Consider the following 16,727-nt stretch of genomic DNA (forward strand, 5'->3'; position numbering starts at 1 on the left):
ATTATGGTTTATTACAGGATATTGAATATAGTTCCCTGGGCTATACAGTAGTACCTTGTTGTTTATTCATCCTATATATGTGCATCTGCTAATCCCAAACTCCCAATCCTTCCCTCCTCCACCCCTCCCCCTTGGCGACCACAAGTCTGTTCTCTATGTCTGTAAGTCTGTTTCTATTTTGTAGATATGTTCATTTGTGTTCTTTTTTAGATTCCACATATAAGTGATATCATATGGTATTTGTCTTTCTCTGTCTGACTTACTTTGCTTAGTATGATAATCTCTAGGTCCACCCATGTTGCTGCAAATGACATTGTCTCATTCTTTTTAAATTTTTTTGCCTGAGTAATATTCCATTGTACATATGTACCACATCTTCTTTATCCATTCGTCTGTCGATGGACATGTAGGTTGTTTGCATGTCTTGGCTATTGTAAATTGGGCTGTTATGAACATAGGGGTGCATGTATCTCTTTGAATTATTGTTTTGTCTGGGTATATACTCAGGGGTGGGATTGCTGTATCATATGACAATTCTATTTTTAGTTTTTGGAGGAACCTCCATACTGTTTTCCATAATTGTTGCACCAATTTACATTCCCACCAACAGTGTAGCAGGGTCCCCTTTTCTCCACACCCTCTCCAGCATTTATTGTTTGTAGATTTTTTGATGATGGCCATTCTGACCCGTGTGAGGTGATACCTCATTGTAGTTTTGATTTGTATTAATGAGATTGCAATTTAACTTCCAGGTTGCTTAGATTTTATCTCTAGGTCCCAGGACTATATTGTCCATGGAGTAGCTCAGCAAATAATCAAACAAATTAATTAGCTAATTGTCACTTTTTATATCTACTATGTACCAGACCCTGCACATCTATCATCTTCAATCTTTACAATAATCCTAAAAGGTAAGGTTTTATTTGTCCTACTAAGGAATGAATAAAACAAGGCTCAGAGTCCATTAATTTGCACAAGATTACACATTAAAATGGAGACAGAAGGTACACTGATTTTCATGATACTAGACTGCTTTTAACTGCTATAAACATTCGAGGTCCCCATTCCACCGTGAGGTACAGTACAAATGTTAGCTCTTCTTCTCCACACCCCACAGGGCAGGTCTTCCTTACACTCACCCAGCCCTTTGTGCCTTGCTACCTTACTTGTTCAATCGTTTCTAACATCACTTAGTAAGAGTCAGGATCTTAGGGGCTAGAAAGGCTTTGCGATTCACAAAGTCTGTGCCCTTGGGAATATTACTTTAATCTCCCTAGGACTCTGTCCCTCATCTGCTACATAGGAGCTGAATGGGTACCTATTTCATGAGTTGTAATTAGAATTCTATGAGCTTACTTAGGAGAAGAGTAAGCATAGTGCCTGGCATAGTTCAGCCAGCAATGCATTTTAAATTCCCTTCGTGGACTTTCTCAACCTCAATTTTATTCTAAACTTTCTCAAACTCAGCCTATTTTGGTCTTCTGTTTTAGGAACTTTGCTTCCCTGATCACATCCGTACAGTTTACCATTTGAGATAGCCTTGGGTTCTTAAATTCACAAAATGCCAACTGGTTACCCATACTGGCATGTGTACATATGTATTTGACTGTATACCATCATCATATGACATTAAAAAATATTCAAGATTTTCTTATCTCTCACTTTCTGAATAGAAACTAATTCCTTTGTTCTCCCAAGACCCCTGTGGTGGAAATCATCAAAAGATTTACACCCTCCAGTAAGTGTCTCTATGCTGACATTTAGAATCCATGTTCCTTTACACAGGAAGTGAGTACAACTCTACTAGAGGCTCCAATCAGCCCAGATTCCCCATTATCTCCTCGTTTCACCCAGTTAGTTATCAAAGGGTCAGTAAAGGGAGGACATGCACATAAAGCGAACATCATGCCTTTAAGAAAAATCTCCCTGCTAGTGCCTTTCGGGATGATGCTTTTGATCTTAAGAATGAATTACCTCAGAAGCGTACAGGATGTGGAGGCAAATGTCACAGTAAATAATCTGTGAATTGTCTCTTGGTACCCTGAACAACAGGCTCAGACCCCAGGCGTTTCTCTCTCATGATGCTCTAGAGGAACTTTCAAGTCTAGCAGAGCCGTATTGCAAGCTAAATTGGGGAATCTTTCTTTTCCCGCTGACTGGGCTCCTTCAGTCGTGACAAGCCCAAGTGGAAGATGCCTTTGGGACTGAGGGTTGGTGCAGAATGACAGTATAACCAGCCAGTGTGACTCAGGAAGAGGGCATCCAGGTATTTTTGTCCTGGGCAAAACACACTCACACGTTCACACACTTGACTGGGGACTCTAATATTCAGGAAGTAGAATTCCAAGTTAAGTTTGTGAAAAGATAAGAAAATGTGTATGAGGCTTTTGGTCGGTTTCCCTGGAAGCAGAGCCTGAGATGAGGGTTCTGGTGCATGTGGTTTATTGAGGGAGCGCTCTCAGGAGTAGTCAGGGGAGCAGGGGAAGCATCAGGAAGAGCTGAGCAAGGATGTGGTCTGCTCTGGAGATGAACCTCAGCTTGATCTCACGGGGGGCTCCAGAGCATAAATTAAACCTCAGAGTTGGTCCCACCTAGAGGCTTGTACTGGGCACTTTGTATCTTTGCAGGCCGCTCCAAGGGTGGTGATACAGAACCTCTGTAGTGAGACCACTCTGTTACGGCAGAGACCAGACTGCAAAGAAGAGTGCAGCATGGAGCTATTCAAGAGTAATGCAGCCAGGGGATGGGTACACTGTCTGCATAAAGGGAACTTGGGTAGCATCCCCTACACTTGAAGTAACTTTACACTTTCAAATTTGTGTACCTGTGGATGGAGAGCGTCTACCTGTCTGTCTGTCTGTCTATCTATCTATCTATTATCAAACTTATATTTGTAGAGCCACCTGCAATCTATCTCAGGCTTTCCTTAAATGTTGCTGTCCTTACAGATTATTTCCATTTATTCCTGTGTACCTGTAACTGTCTCTCTAAATGACATTCTTAAAAGCAAATTAAAGTGTAGCATAGTTATATTACACAATTGTACAATATGCTTTTTGTTCCTCTGTTAGGCTAAACTGAAAAAAAAAAAAGACTTGAATGTTGCACACTGGCTAATAGGACAGAATTGCATCTCAGCTATGAGAAGAAAATGTATCCTTTTCTGGATTGTCATAATTAATATCCTAAGCATTTGGTTTGCAAGATGTTATAGTCTAAAGAGGACTATCTCTATATGTAAGATATAGCCATTAAACAATGCAATTGATTCTCAAAAACTGTCTACAGAAATCATCCTTAAAAATTTGATATTCTCTCTATAGTCCTGGGCCTGGAAGTGAGGAAGTCGTCTGCCATTCTACTCACTGCTGCTCTTTCCAGCCCATCCCCTCTCCCTGTTCCCTAAAACACCAGGGGCGAATTTCACATTACATCAGTTTTCTGTTGCCACAACTATGCTGCATACATAACAAGCCACCTCGAAAACCAGAGGCTGAAACTGATGAGCATTTTTTAAGTTATCATGTCTTCAGGTTTCTGGTTTAGGCTGATGTATTAGTTATTTACTTCTGTGTAACAAATTATCCCCAAACTTAGCAGCTTAAAACAATAAACATTTATCTTCTCACAATTTCTCTGAGTCAAGAATCTGGTGCAGTTTAGCTGGGTTCTCTGGCCCTGAGTCTCTATAGGATGCAGTCACTGTCTTGGCCGGGGCAGCCATCATTTCAAGGCTCATCTGGGGGATTGATCCACATCCAAGGCTCCTCATGTGAGGGTTGGCAGCCTTCATGTTCTTGCTGGAAGCATCACTTCCTCACCATGTGGACTTCTCCACAGGGCTACTCACAAGAGTTTGAGTAGTTTGCTTCTGCCAAAGCAAGGGTTATGGGAGAGAAAGCAAAAGAATGAGCAAGACAGAAATCACAGTCTTCTGTAACCTAGTCTTGGAAGTGGCATTTCATCACATTGCTGTATTCTATTTATTAGAAACAAGTCCCTAGGTCCAGCCCACACTCAAAGGAAGGGACATGCACAAGGGTGTGGACACCAGAATCATGGGAAGCCATCCAAGGTACTGCCTACTACAGCTGTGCTCAGCTGGTTATTTTCCTCTATTCTTGACTGAACTCGTTGTATATCTGGGGGTCAGCTGCTGTTGGCTGATCAAGATGGTTTTGGCTGTGGTGACTTTCCTCTCAACCTGTGTCTTTCATCCTCTAGAAAATTAGCTGGGCACAATCTCCTGGTGCTGGTAAAGGCACAGGAGAACAGATAGAAACACCAAATGACTCTTGAGGCTCGGGCTTAGAACTGCTACACCTTTTCTTTCACTACATCCTATTGGCTGAACGATTCATAAGACCAGCCCAGATTCAATGAGTGGGGAGCTAGATTCCATACTTGACAAGAGAAGCTGCAGGGTCACATTCTAAAGGACTTGAATACAGGGAGGGCTAGAAAATGGGAGCCACTAACTCAATCCAACTGGTCCATGTTGGTGGAGTCTCTCATTTCATATTCTTGAAGCCATCATTTACCCACCCAAAGGGCACTACCCTTCTTTCTTGAAGTTTTTGTCACTCATTCTTACTCTATACAATGCTGTTCCTATTGAAACTCCTGGGAACGTTGATGTCCACATAATTAGTGTTTCCCAATGGATGCACCAATGTCATTTTGGGGGAGAAAATTCTTCACTTATGTGAAACTATCCCTTGGGTTGCAGGGCTTTTGACTTCCCTGAATCCTGCCTTCTAAATGTCAATAATGCTTCCAGATTTGAAAATGTCCCAGCAGAGAGAAAGGTCACAGATAAGCAAGTGGAGGAGTCTAGAATTATCCCTGTGCTACTGAGTTAGAGTCCGGGACATCAGTAGAATTCACATTTAGCTTAATATAGATATAGATGGCTGCGTATAGAAATGTTTATAGATATGGGTGTAGTATATTATATGTGTATGTATATGCTTGCATATGTATAGGTATATACATATATGTATGATGTATATGCACATGTGTATATCTGTATACATATGTGTGTGTGCATATATATATATATATATTTTTTTTTCTTGTGCTGTCAGCTCAGAGGCCCTAGAAGCAACAACACTGTTGTAGCGATGAGCAAACCTAGGACTCAGATCTTGATTTCTAATGTCATTCTGCAATAAAAGGAACCAGAGCTCCTTTGAAAAATGGCTGATTCTAGACCTGGAACAGGAAACATACAAGCTAAATCTGGAGGATATTGTAGTCCTAGAAAGTAAGTGCTGAAAACTGATCAAAACCCTCCATAATGATGGGGATATAGCAAAGGAATACAGGAGTCAAACAAAAAGAGCTCTCAAGGCTGGAATAATTTGAGTAACAAAATAAGCAAAGTAGTATTGGATTATAACCCAAAGTATAAAATAAATATCCACCAGCCCATACTGATATAGATAAATAATTAGATAAGTAAACAAAAGGAAGAAAATAGACAAATCTCTCATGCAGAATTCCAAATAATTTATGTCGCTACTCTGGCCTCCAGTATAACTCCTCATTCCTTAAGTGTGGGCTGAGCAAAATGACTTTCTTCCCAAGAGTAGAGAGTGGAAAGGGAGAGAAAAGAATCAACTTGTAGTGGAGAAACATGACAAACATGATCTACGTCAGGTCGTTAAGGTCCACATCAACAGTGGTCAGCCATGTGGACAGCATGCTCCCTTGATACAGTGTGAGGAGAAGGGTGTTTTTCTCTGCAAAGTGTGTCTTCCCCACAAAACCCATAATAACCCCATTCTAATCATGAGAAAAGCATCAGACAAATCCCAATTGAGAGACATTCTAAAGATGTCTGTTGAGTATTCCTGAAGGTTGTCAAGTTCACCAAAATCAAGGAAAGTGAGAAACTGTCACAACCAAGGGGAGCCTAAGGAAACATGACAACTAAATGCATTGTGGTAGGGGTCCTGAACAGGATCCTGGAACAGAAAAGGAATGTCAGGTCAAAACTAGGCAATATCAATACAGTGTGGGCTTTAGTTAATAATGATCTGTCAATACTGGTTTGTTAATTGTGACAAATATACCATACTCATGTAAGAGGCTAATAATAGGGGAAGCAGGGTGTGGGATATATAGAAACTCTCTGTAGTAGCTTCAAAATTTTTATGTAAATCAAAAACTACTCTAAAATAAAAAAGTTTATTTTAAAAATGCCCTAACACATTTTCCTTTTTTGTTGTTGTTTTTTTGTTTTTTGAGTTTAGAGTTCTTTTTTAAAAAAATTGAAGTATAGTTGATTTACAATGTTGTGTTACTTTCAGGTGTACAGCAAAGTGGTTCAGTTATACATATGTATATATCTATTCTTTTTGAGATTATTTTCCCTTATAGTTTATTACAAAATATTGAGTATAGTTCCCTGTGCTTTACAGTAGGTCTTTATTGGTTATCTATTTTATATATTGTAGTGTGTTAATCCCAAACTCCTAATAACCCTAACACATTTTCAATACCCACCCCCAGGTGAGTGACTGCACTCTTGTTTGAAAGATACTGACATCGATATCCTTGTCACTTCCTTGACCTCTTTTCTGCCAATGATCTTGTCCTCTACCCCCACCTCCCACCTCAGCCATTTCCACCAATGGTCATACCCCAGACATTTTCATCCTGAGTAACGAAAGGACTTCATGTCCTCAGTCTCAAGCATCTCTCTCCCTTCTCCAGTAATTTTCTGCTCCAACAATTCTTCAGTCCCTGGGTCAGGACCTTTGCTCTTACCAATTTTGCTCTGTCCTCAAACCCCCTCATGACCTTGTATCCCCCTTTACCTGGCTTAAATTCTAGAATCAATCATTAGAATTGCTCCCTTGGATATACTCTTAATTCCTTTGTTTCTCTCTTGCTTTGACCTGCCCTCTTGGCAAAACTCCAGCCATAACTTTATTAGATTCTCCACCAATTCATCTTATGTACCCATGTATCTGAGTACAGCTGGCCTGTAATGCTACCTGGCAATAATGCCTTATTTGCCTACTCACTATACTCTCTTGCTCTCTTAGACAGCTGTTTCATGCTTTCTCCTCTCTTCTCAAGCCTTCGACACAGCTTTTTGTCTCGCCCTCACTTTCAGCTGATGATATATCTCCTTGTTTCAGTGAGAAAATAGAAGCATTCGGAAGAGAACTTGCAGAAGTTCCCATCATCATCTTTACCTACTCACTGCATCTGTACCCATTAATCCTATTTTCTCCCCTGTTATTGTGGAATAATCCATCAGGTTATCAACTAAGGCTAACCTACTCTTAGGTACCATATCCTTTCTTTAAAAGTATAAGGGAATTGTTATCTCCCTCTCCTGCTTCATCAGTTTTGTCCTCCTTCCTGGAGCCTCACCATCAGTGTTCCTAATATGTTGTTCTTTCCTCCAACTGAGAAAAAAAAACCCTCTTGATCCACTTCTCCCACCATCAGCTCCTGCCCCATTTTTCCCTTCCCTTTACAGTTGCACTCCTTTCAAAAGTGTCCAATACTCTCCCCAGCTGCTCACTTCTCATTCTCTCTTAAACCCACTCCAAGGAGACTTTTTCTCTACTGCTCCACCAAGATCAAATCAAGCTCAATGTCACTGGTGACCTCCTTGTTTCTAAACCCTATGGTGGATCCTTGGCATATATTTTGCACATTTGATCACTTACCCCTCCTTGAAACTCTTTCTTCTTTTGGCTTCTAGGACTTCACACATTTAAGGTTTTCTTCCTACCTCATTGACAGCTCCTTCTCAGCCTCTTGTACTTGTTTTCTTATATTGATATCTTTCCAGTCTCTTAACACTAGAGAATCCCAAAGCTCAGAATGAATACCTCTTTATCCATCTACACTTACTTTCTTTTTTTTTTTTTTTTTTTTTTTGCGGTACGTGGGCCTCTCACTGCTGTGGCCTCTCCCGTTGTGGAGCACAGGCTCCGGACGCGCAGGCTCAGTGGCCATGGCTCACGGGCCTAGCCGCTCTGTGGCATGTGGGATATTCCCGGACCGGGGCACGAACCCATGTCTCCTGCATAGGCAGGTGGACTCTCAACCACTGCGCCACCAGGGAAGTCCTACACTTACTTTCTATGTGACATCATTCAGTCTCTTTGTTTTAAAAACATCCGTATACAAGTGATCTCAAATTTATATCTGCAGTCTGTACTTCCGCTCTGAACTCCAGACTCACACATTCAACTGCCTACTTCACTCTCCACCTCAATATCTAATAAATATTGCAAACCTAATATGTCTTCCTGATACTCCCCCACCCCCTTCCTCAGCTCTGTCCTCCCAGAGACTTTCCATCTCAGTAATGAAAATCCCATCCTTCCAGTTGCTCCATCTAAATGCTGGGTATAAATGGACCTTTCTATTTTGCTCATAGCTCAAGCTTGTGCCATCAGCAAGTTCTGTTACTCTACCTCCGAAACACCCCAAATGCCACCATTTTTCATCATATCCTCTACTACCACGCTGGGCCAAGTCATGATCATCCCTTAGCTGGACTGGTTTCATAGCTTGCTAACTGATTTCCAAGCATCTAATGATGCTCCCTTTAGTCTGTCCTCTACAGAGGTAACAGCTTTCTCCTGTTGAACAAGTCTAATCCTGTCACATCTATGCTCAAAACCCTCCAGTGGGCCCCCATCTCTCCAGAGTTAAAAACCAATGTCATTACAGTGGTCTAGAAGCCTGTAGAATGTCTTTGATCAAATTTTTTTACAAAGCTTCCAACACTGGGCCTTCTCAGTGTTGCATACTTAAACCTTGTGTAAGTGGTTGGTGCCTTTGTAAGAATGAGAATGCTCTTATCCCCTTTGGCAGATCCTTGCACCAGAGCTCACCCCTTGGCGCATTGAGAGCTGGCTGGATGACAGCCCTCACACCTGCTGCCTTTTCTGGTGTCTTTGTGCAGTGTGCACATGGCACAGCTGTTCCAGCTCTACCCAGCATCCTCCCATTACCTCTATGCACTAATTTCCTACCACTCTCTCCTGAATTGAATCTGCCCAGCCACTGGCCTCCTTGTTCTTTGGACCTGACAGGCATACTCCCACCTCAGGAGCTCTTTTCACTACCCCAAATTCTTTCTCTAGGTATTTTATATGTACGTGTGTGTGTGTGTGTGTGTGTGTATCAGGTTCACTCCTTCAACTGCTTCAAGACTTTGATCAATGTCACCTCTTTAGTGAGGTCTTCCATGGCTCCCTATTTTAAATTGTACTCATTTCTTTCCCTGATCTCTTGTCCTCTTCCTATTAATTTTTTTTCTCCATAGCACTTATAGTCTAATATATTACCTATTCCACTTAAGAATTTTATTTATTCGACTGTACTTTCTACTGAAGATATTCTCCATGAAGGCAGAAATATATATATGTATATATATATATATTATATATATATATAAAATGCAGAGATTTTTTTAATATAAAGGATATACCAGTTCTCCCTCTAAGCCATTCTCCTCCACTAGGCAAAAGTTCTTTTCTTCCCTAGTGTTCCAGATGTGCCTGAATATATTTTCTTGTGCTCTGTCAAATGCATCTTTCTTATCAGCCACATACACCCATTGACCTCACTCACATATATTTCTCCTCTATTTCCTAAAGGGGATCCTTAGCATGATTAATTTGGGGCGAAACTTCTACTATATAAATGTTATATCAGTAAAGAGTGAAATTAGAAACATTTCATTTTTTAAGCCGAGTACATGCATCCATTTCTGAGAGTGAAACTTTGTGAAAATCTCCAAAGATAATGGGAAATATAAGCAAAATGGTATTTGAAGATGATTTCAATATGAAGTAACCCCAGTCAATAATAATAAAATGGTTGTTTCCTTTGATTTAGAATTAAGAATAAAGCAACCCTAATTGCCTTAATAGGCATCTAACTGGACTCCATCATCTTCTAAGACATGTAGACTCCATAACAGTATTGCATTTTCCTCTTTCGCTATAAAATGTCAAGGGTGGAAAATGTGAGCTCTTTCTTTATTATTTTTGGCAAATCTCAATTCCTTTTTTTGTCAGGTGACTGTAGTGGCTTTCTCTTGGTAACACCCCTGGCTTTGCAAAGTTTGGCTTAACTTTCTTGATCTCTGTAGATATTTACAATAACACAAACATACAATGTTTGTAGAAATATGTCATCTGTTGCTCTTTGTTTGAGCTCAGCTGGGGTATAGGAAGAGAAATCAGGTTCTGAAGAAAGAACTACAGCACGATTTGGACAGCTGCAGGCATGAATCTCTGAAGAGGACAGCTGGACCAGGTTATGCATCAGACTGAGCTTCTTTGGCCTCAAATTGAGGCTTAGAAATAAAAAAGAAGGGCCTGTGAGATGGGGTAGCGTGGGGCTGTCACCGATTGTGTTGGTTGTTAAATTCATAGCCTGTCCATGCTGTACTGAAACCTATTACTTTCCAGAAGTTCAGATGGCAGGTTTTTAAAGCTATTTCTGGGTTTCAAAATGCCACCACTGTCAGAGTGCTTCAAGCCATACAGGGATGGAAAATAATCTCTCTACACCCACCCAACAGAACAGTGAATCCTTGCCTTGAACCACTTACAAGCATGCACAATAGCCATAAAGGCCTTTAACCATCTGATTTCTGTCCCCTAAACAAGATATCAGTCAGTTCAGTCTGGTTGATACTTTTGATTGATATCAATTTACTTAAGTGCTACCTTCTTGTTTAAAGGATTCACTGTACTCAAATACTATTTCTTGAGTCCAGCTAAGAAGCAAAATATGTTTATTAACTGTTTAAAGAGATATATGCCTTTTCAGATAAAAAATGTGTACACTTATTTAAACACATAAGGTGTCATTGTTTTATCTTGACTACCCAACCTCCTGTATTAACCACTACTCTTAAAAACATGCTGAACCTCTTTTTTCTTAAAATTCATAAACATCAGTTAATCCACTGACTCTGCTTTTTATTACCAAATGCAGAAACTAGAAAAAAGAACACAAACAGAACCCAACTCTTCAGCCCATATCCCTGACCTGGCTATGAAGTTGAGGAATTTGGCCACTTTCTTCATGGCTCTTTTCACTTCTGCCAAGGTGTTGGGTTTTGTCGGGTTTGTCCAATTTCCCTTCCCATAATCAGGCAAAGCTGGTTAACATCATTGTCAGTGGAAAATGGGGACAGTGTTACTCTTTTCCAAAAAGGTTTTCTTGGCTGAGTTTGGAAGGTGCTGCCTACAATATCTCCTTGGAAGCTTCATAATGATATATAGCAAATTATAGTTTTTGAGAAGTCCTACAATGCCTATTTAATTTGTTTAATCCAGAAGTTCTCACACTTTCTTGACCAAGGAATTCCTTCCACAGAGAAATTTCCTCTACATGTAAGAGCTGGGGGAGAATCACATAGGGACGTGTAAGATCCAAGCTTTTACGACAGAATGAAAAACTATTGGAGGGCTTTGAACAGAGGAAGGACATGATTTGTTACTATTTATTAGGCTCCCATGACTCTGTGTGAGATGTGGCTGAAGGGAGCATGGGAAGACAAAGGTAGGAAGATGAGCTAGGAGGCTATTGCAATAATACAAGTGAGCAAACAATGTTAATTTGATCCAGACGATAAAGATCTTGATGATGAGAGGATATCACTTTCCAGATGCGTTTGGAAGACAGAGTTTTCAATATTTGCTGGCAGATGGGATGTGTCATATGAGAGAGAAAAGTCAAGGATGACTCCAAGCTTTCTGCTCTGAGCAAGTGGCAGAATGTAGGAGTTGCAGATTTGGCATTTGCGGGCAAATCATGAGTGTAGTTCTGGAGATGATAATTTTAAGATGACAATTAGATGTTCAGCAATAGCCAAGATGTTCTCTGGGATCTGCTCTCTGAACTTGACTTCGTTCAATGCAGTGGTTCACAACTCTGGCTATACCGTAGAACTGCCTGGGGAGATTTAAAAGTTCCCTTGTTTAGGGTGCTCCCAAACCAATTACTGAAGCATCTTGGGGTGGACCAAGGCATTGGCACTCTCAACACACTCCAGGTGATCCCAATGCATAGTGAGGGTTGAGAACCACAGGTTCAGTGGCGCCAGTGGTTTCTGTGTTTGGAATGGTCATCGCACATTCTGTTAGATGTAGGGACAAGACGGCTGTGCTTCCTGGATGTTAGGAAACTGGAGACAAGGCAGGCACTATTGCTAGGAAATAGCCACTTCCCAGGTTCTCTCTGATTCTTCAGGCACTCTCTCTTTACTTTCTCCAAGTTTCAAGAAATGTCTGGACTTGTGGCTTAGGCATCTTGTTTCATATGTTCTTCACTTAAGCAGCATTGATGGTGCCTGGAGTCTTCTGGCCCAGGGCCTGAGCCTTTTCTGCTGGTTTCTGGAGATCCATGCTTTATCACTGAGTTACCTGAGAACAGAAGAGCACTTCAGAGCCCCCCTCACCTCCCAGCCAGCAGCACTTAACAGTGGAAGTTAATCTGAAAACAGGAGGAATTCAACAGTCCTGGAGTGGGTGGGGGTGAGAGAGCTACAAAGAAAGACAGCTTAAGGGATTTTTGGTCATGGTGGCCCGGTCCTTACGGAGAAGGTAGAGATATTCTTGGAACCCAAATATTTGCCTCCGTCAGTGAAACCTACACACGTGGGTACCACTTTGGTGGCTGGAGTCTTAAGGTAAACATCTTCATACATGCCACACGCACACTCAAACACACACACATTCAACACACAGGCCACCCACATACACACACAACAAACACCGCACAGGCTCCCATAGTACACTGACATGCCTCTCATCCACAACCCCTCTCATATCAGACCTCTCAGGAAAGAGTTTCAAGGGACTTATTCACATTGCAGATAAAAAAATGTTAGGTTCTTTATCTACTTTCTATGCCCCCAGATAATTTGTGATTTAACTGATGAGCTGCGGAATTTCAGGTCTCATGGCCCTGGGAAGGAAGGACTCTGGAAGAAAGACAAGTGTCCTTCCAAATTACCCCAAAGCTACTTTATTTGGGCACCAATAGACCCCGTTCAGCTACAAAGCCATTCCTGAGAGAGGGAGAAGTCCAGGAAGAAGATGGCCCCTAAGCCCCTTTGCCCAGCTGATGGTTTTATCTAAGGCACTGCTTGTGAATTCAGAGCTGAGGAAAGCCCGAAGCTGAAACACTGATTCCTCTTTCCAAGATAGCAGATGCAATCAGTGCCTGCCCACATTCTGTTCCCTGACCTTGTTGGTACACAGCAGGTCAGGTTTCAAAGCCCACTATCTGCACTTCTTTGCCTAAGGGTATTCTCTAGACAAGAAAGCCCACCTTGTCCACCCCTGCAGCAAACTGGAAGGTCTGACACCACCAAAAAGGACCTCTCCATCTATGACTGGTAGGAACTGGCTCCCTGTCCTTTGAGTGGAATAGTTCTGAGGCATGCTCTACTCTGGGCTTCTAGAATTCTCCATTGGGATCGAGCCTACAGTGGTGACTGGTTTGATAATACACCGTCTTTGGGCGGCTTTCTTTTCCTGCTTCACTTTTACAGCCCTACCAAAGTTTTCTGGGATCAACTCTGATATAAACTATTTACATTGACATTTCTTCTCAGGATCAGCCTCCAGGGGAACATGTCTTAAGACACGAGGAAAGGAGGAAGTCCCCTGCAACTGTAAATGACAAAAGATGGACAGAGGTCAGTTTACTCAAAAGGGATCAGAATCACCAATATGTCTGTAAAACTGTCCTGTTATCTAGATTTGATTTATTTGTCCTGTTATCTAGAGGAAATTTGCCTCTCTGCTAGGGTACTGACCAGAGTGACCATGTAAAGGGGAAGCATATGCACTCAGCCTGCGGCCTCACACATCTGCTGGATGAGCAACGACTATAATTTTCCAGGAGGGAGACAACAAAAAAATTCACATAAAACTTTTTATTGTGTAAGTGACACTGGTTGTTATAGTCAGCAGTCAGAAAGCTTCCCCGAGGACAGAACTTTTCTGCCTATTAATGTAGAGAAAACGGCTAGCCTGCTTCCCTAGTCTCAGAGTGTAACATTGAAGATGTTAGGATTCATTCCAAAGGCGTTATAATGCCAGTGAAATACAAGAAAGATGTAGCAAATATGTGTTGCAGAAAAGATAATAAAAGAAATTCTAAGCATTTCAGAGCGCTTGGGGCAAATTGAATCCATGGGAATTGAAAAATAAAGGCTTGAAAAAATAGACTCTTTTTACAGAGGACAGGAAAATAATGTATTTCTCCATTTTATGAAGGGGACGCTTTTCTGGACCCAAAATTACTGCCAAAACCATTTCCAAACACACACATACACAACACACAAAATATTTAATGAGGATCTACAGTTTTAGTCTTTATAATCAGGCCTTTGTCTAAAGAGTTCCTTTTTCAGTGTGGACACATGCCAACACAGGAATGCAACTGGTAAACAATCCCTATATAAAAATCACCCATCATCCTCCTGTACCTGCTCCCATCTCCATCTTTTCTTTCAGTGGTGATGTCACCTCCTCCAGAGCCAGCCGCTGTGGGCCCAGCCAGGGTACCAGTGTCTTCACTGACTCCACACCCTCCACTCCAATACAGCTCAGCAGGGCCCTGCATCATTCATGGGGTGTAAAGAGCTTCAGATGATTTAGGGGTCAACTTGACTATGTTATCAGCACTAGAGCATAAATATTTTTTGTACGGTATCCTGGTGCGTTAGTTCGGATAGCCCAATCCAAGTGCTGTAACAAAGACCAGCCTCTGCAACTGGTCTTATCCCCTCGTATCTTGATATTTAACAAAGTGAAAATTTGTTTCTTGTTTGTATTGCAATCCAATGCACGTCAGTGGAGGGACAAAGAGGATTCGTTCACTAGGTCATTCAGAGACCCAGGCTTCCTCCATCTATTGGTTCTACAATCCCTTAGACAGGAGTTAGAAAACTATTGATTGCTTGATTGATTAGCTTTACTTTATAGAGCAGTTTTAGGGTCACAGAACAATTGGGTAGAAGGTACAAAGATTTCTCACATTCTCCCTGTCCCTACCTGTGTACCATCTCCCTCACGATCAACATCCCACACCAGAGTGGTACATTTGTTACAATCTATGAACTGACATCCACAAATCATAATCACCCAGAATCCCTTAAACAATGGATTAAACATTAGAGTTGATGTACATTCTATGGGTTTGGACAAATGTATACTGACATGTATCCACCTTCATAGTATCACAGTTTCCACAGCACTAAGAATCCTCTGTGCTTTACCTATTCATCCTTCCCTTTTCCTTAACCCCTGGCAACCACTGATCTTTTTACTGTTTCCATAGTTTCCTCTTTTCTAGAATGTCATACAGATGCAATCGTTTAGTAGGTAACCTTCTCAGATGGACTTCTTTCACTTAGTAACCTGCATTTAGGATTTCTCCATGTCTTTTCATGGCTTGAGATCTCATTTCTTATTAGCAGTGAATAATATGCCATTGTCTGGATGGACCACAGGTTTTTTTTTTTCTTAATTTTTATTTTATATTGGGGTATAGTTGATTTACAATGTTGTGTTAATTTCACAGGTGTACAGCAAAGTGATTCAGTTATACATATACATATATTATTCTTTTTCAGATTCTTTTCCCATATAGGTTGTTACAGAGTATTGAGTAGAGTTCCCTGTGCTACACAGTAGGTCCTTGTTGATGATCTGTTTCATACATAGTACTGTGTATATGTTAACCCCAACCTCCTAATTTATCCTTCCCCCAGACCTTTCCCCTCTGGTATCCATAAGTTTGTTTTCTAAGTCTGTGAGTCTGTTTTTGTTTTGTAAATAAGTTCTTTTGTATCATTTTTTAGATTCCACATATAAGTGATATTATATGATATTTGTCTTTCTCTGTCTGACTTACTTCACTTAGTATGATAATCTCTAGGTACCACAGTTTATTTATTCATTCATCTCCTGAACGACATCTTGGTTGCTTACAAGTTTCGGCATTCATGAATAAACCTGATATAAACATTCCTGTGCAGGATTTTATTTTGTGGACATAAGTTTTCTACTCATTTCACTACATATCAAGGAACATGATTGCTGGGTCATATATTAAGAGTATGTTTAGTTTTGTAAAAAGTACCAAACTGTTTTCCAAAGTGGCTGTACTATTTTACATTCCCATCTGCAATGAATGAAGGTTTCTGTGCTGCACATTTAGTATTGTCACTGTTCTGGATTTTAGCCAGCCCAATACGTGTGCAGTGGTATCCTAGTTTTGCTTTAATTTGTAATTCCCTAATGATATATGACATTAAGATTATTTGCCATCTGTATTTCTTCATTAGTGAGGTTCACATCTTTTGCCAATTTTTCACATCTTTTGCCAGTTTTTCACTGGGTTTTTCATTTTCCTATTGTTGAATTTTAGAGCTTTTTGTATATTTTAGGTAACAGATCGTTATCAGGTTCATGTTTCACAAACGTTTCCTCCCAGTCTCTGGTCTTCTCATTGTCTTAGCAGTGTCTTTTGCAAAGCAGAAGCTTTTAATTTTAATGAAGTCCAACTTATTAATTTTTTCTTTTTTCTTTCTTTTTTTTTTTTTTTGCGGTACACGGGCCGCTCACTGCTGTGGCCTCTCCCGTTGAGGAGCACAGGCTCCGGACGCGCAGGCTCAGCGGCCATGGCTCACGGGCCCAGCCGCTCCGCGGCAT

Source organism: Physeter macrocephalus, chromosome 14, assembly GCF_002837175.3.
Source record: "Physeter macrocephalus isolate SW-GA chromosome 14, ASM283717v5, whole genome shotgun sequence".
Classification (NCBI taxonomy): domain Eukaryota; kingdom Metazoa; phylum Chordata; class Mammalia; order Artiodactyla; family Physeteridae; genus Physeter; species Physeter macrocephalus.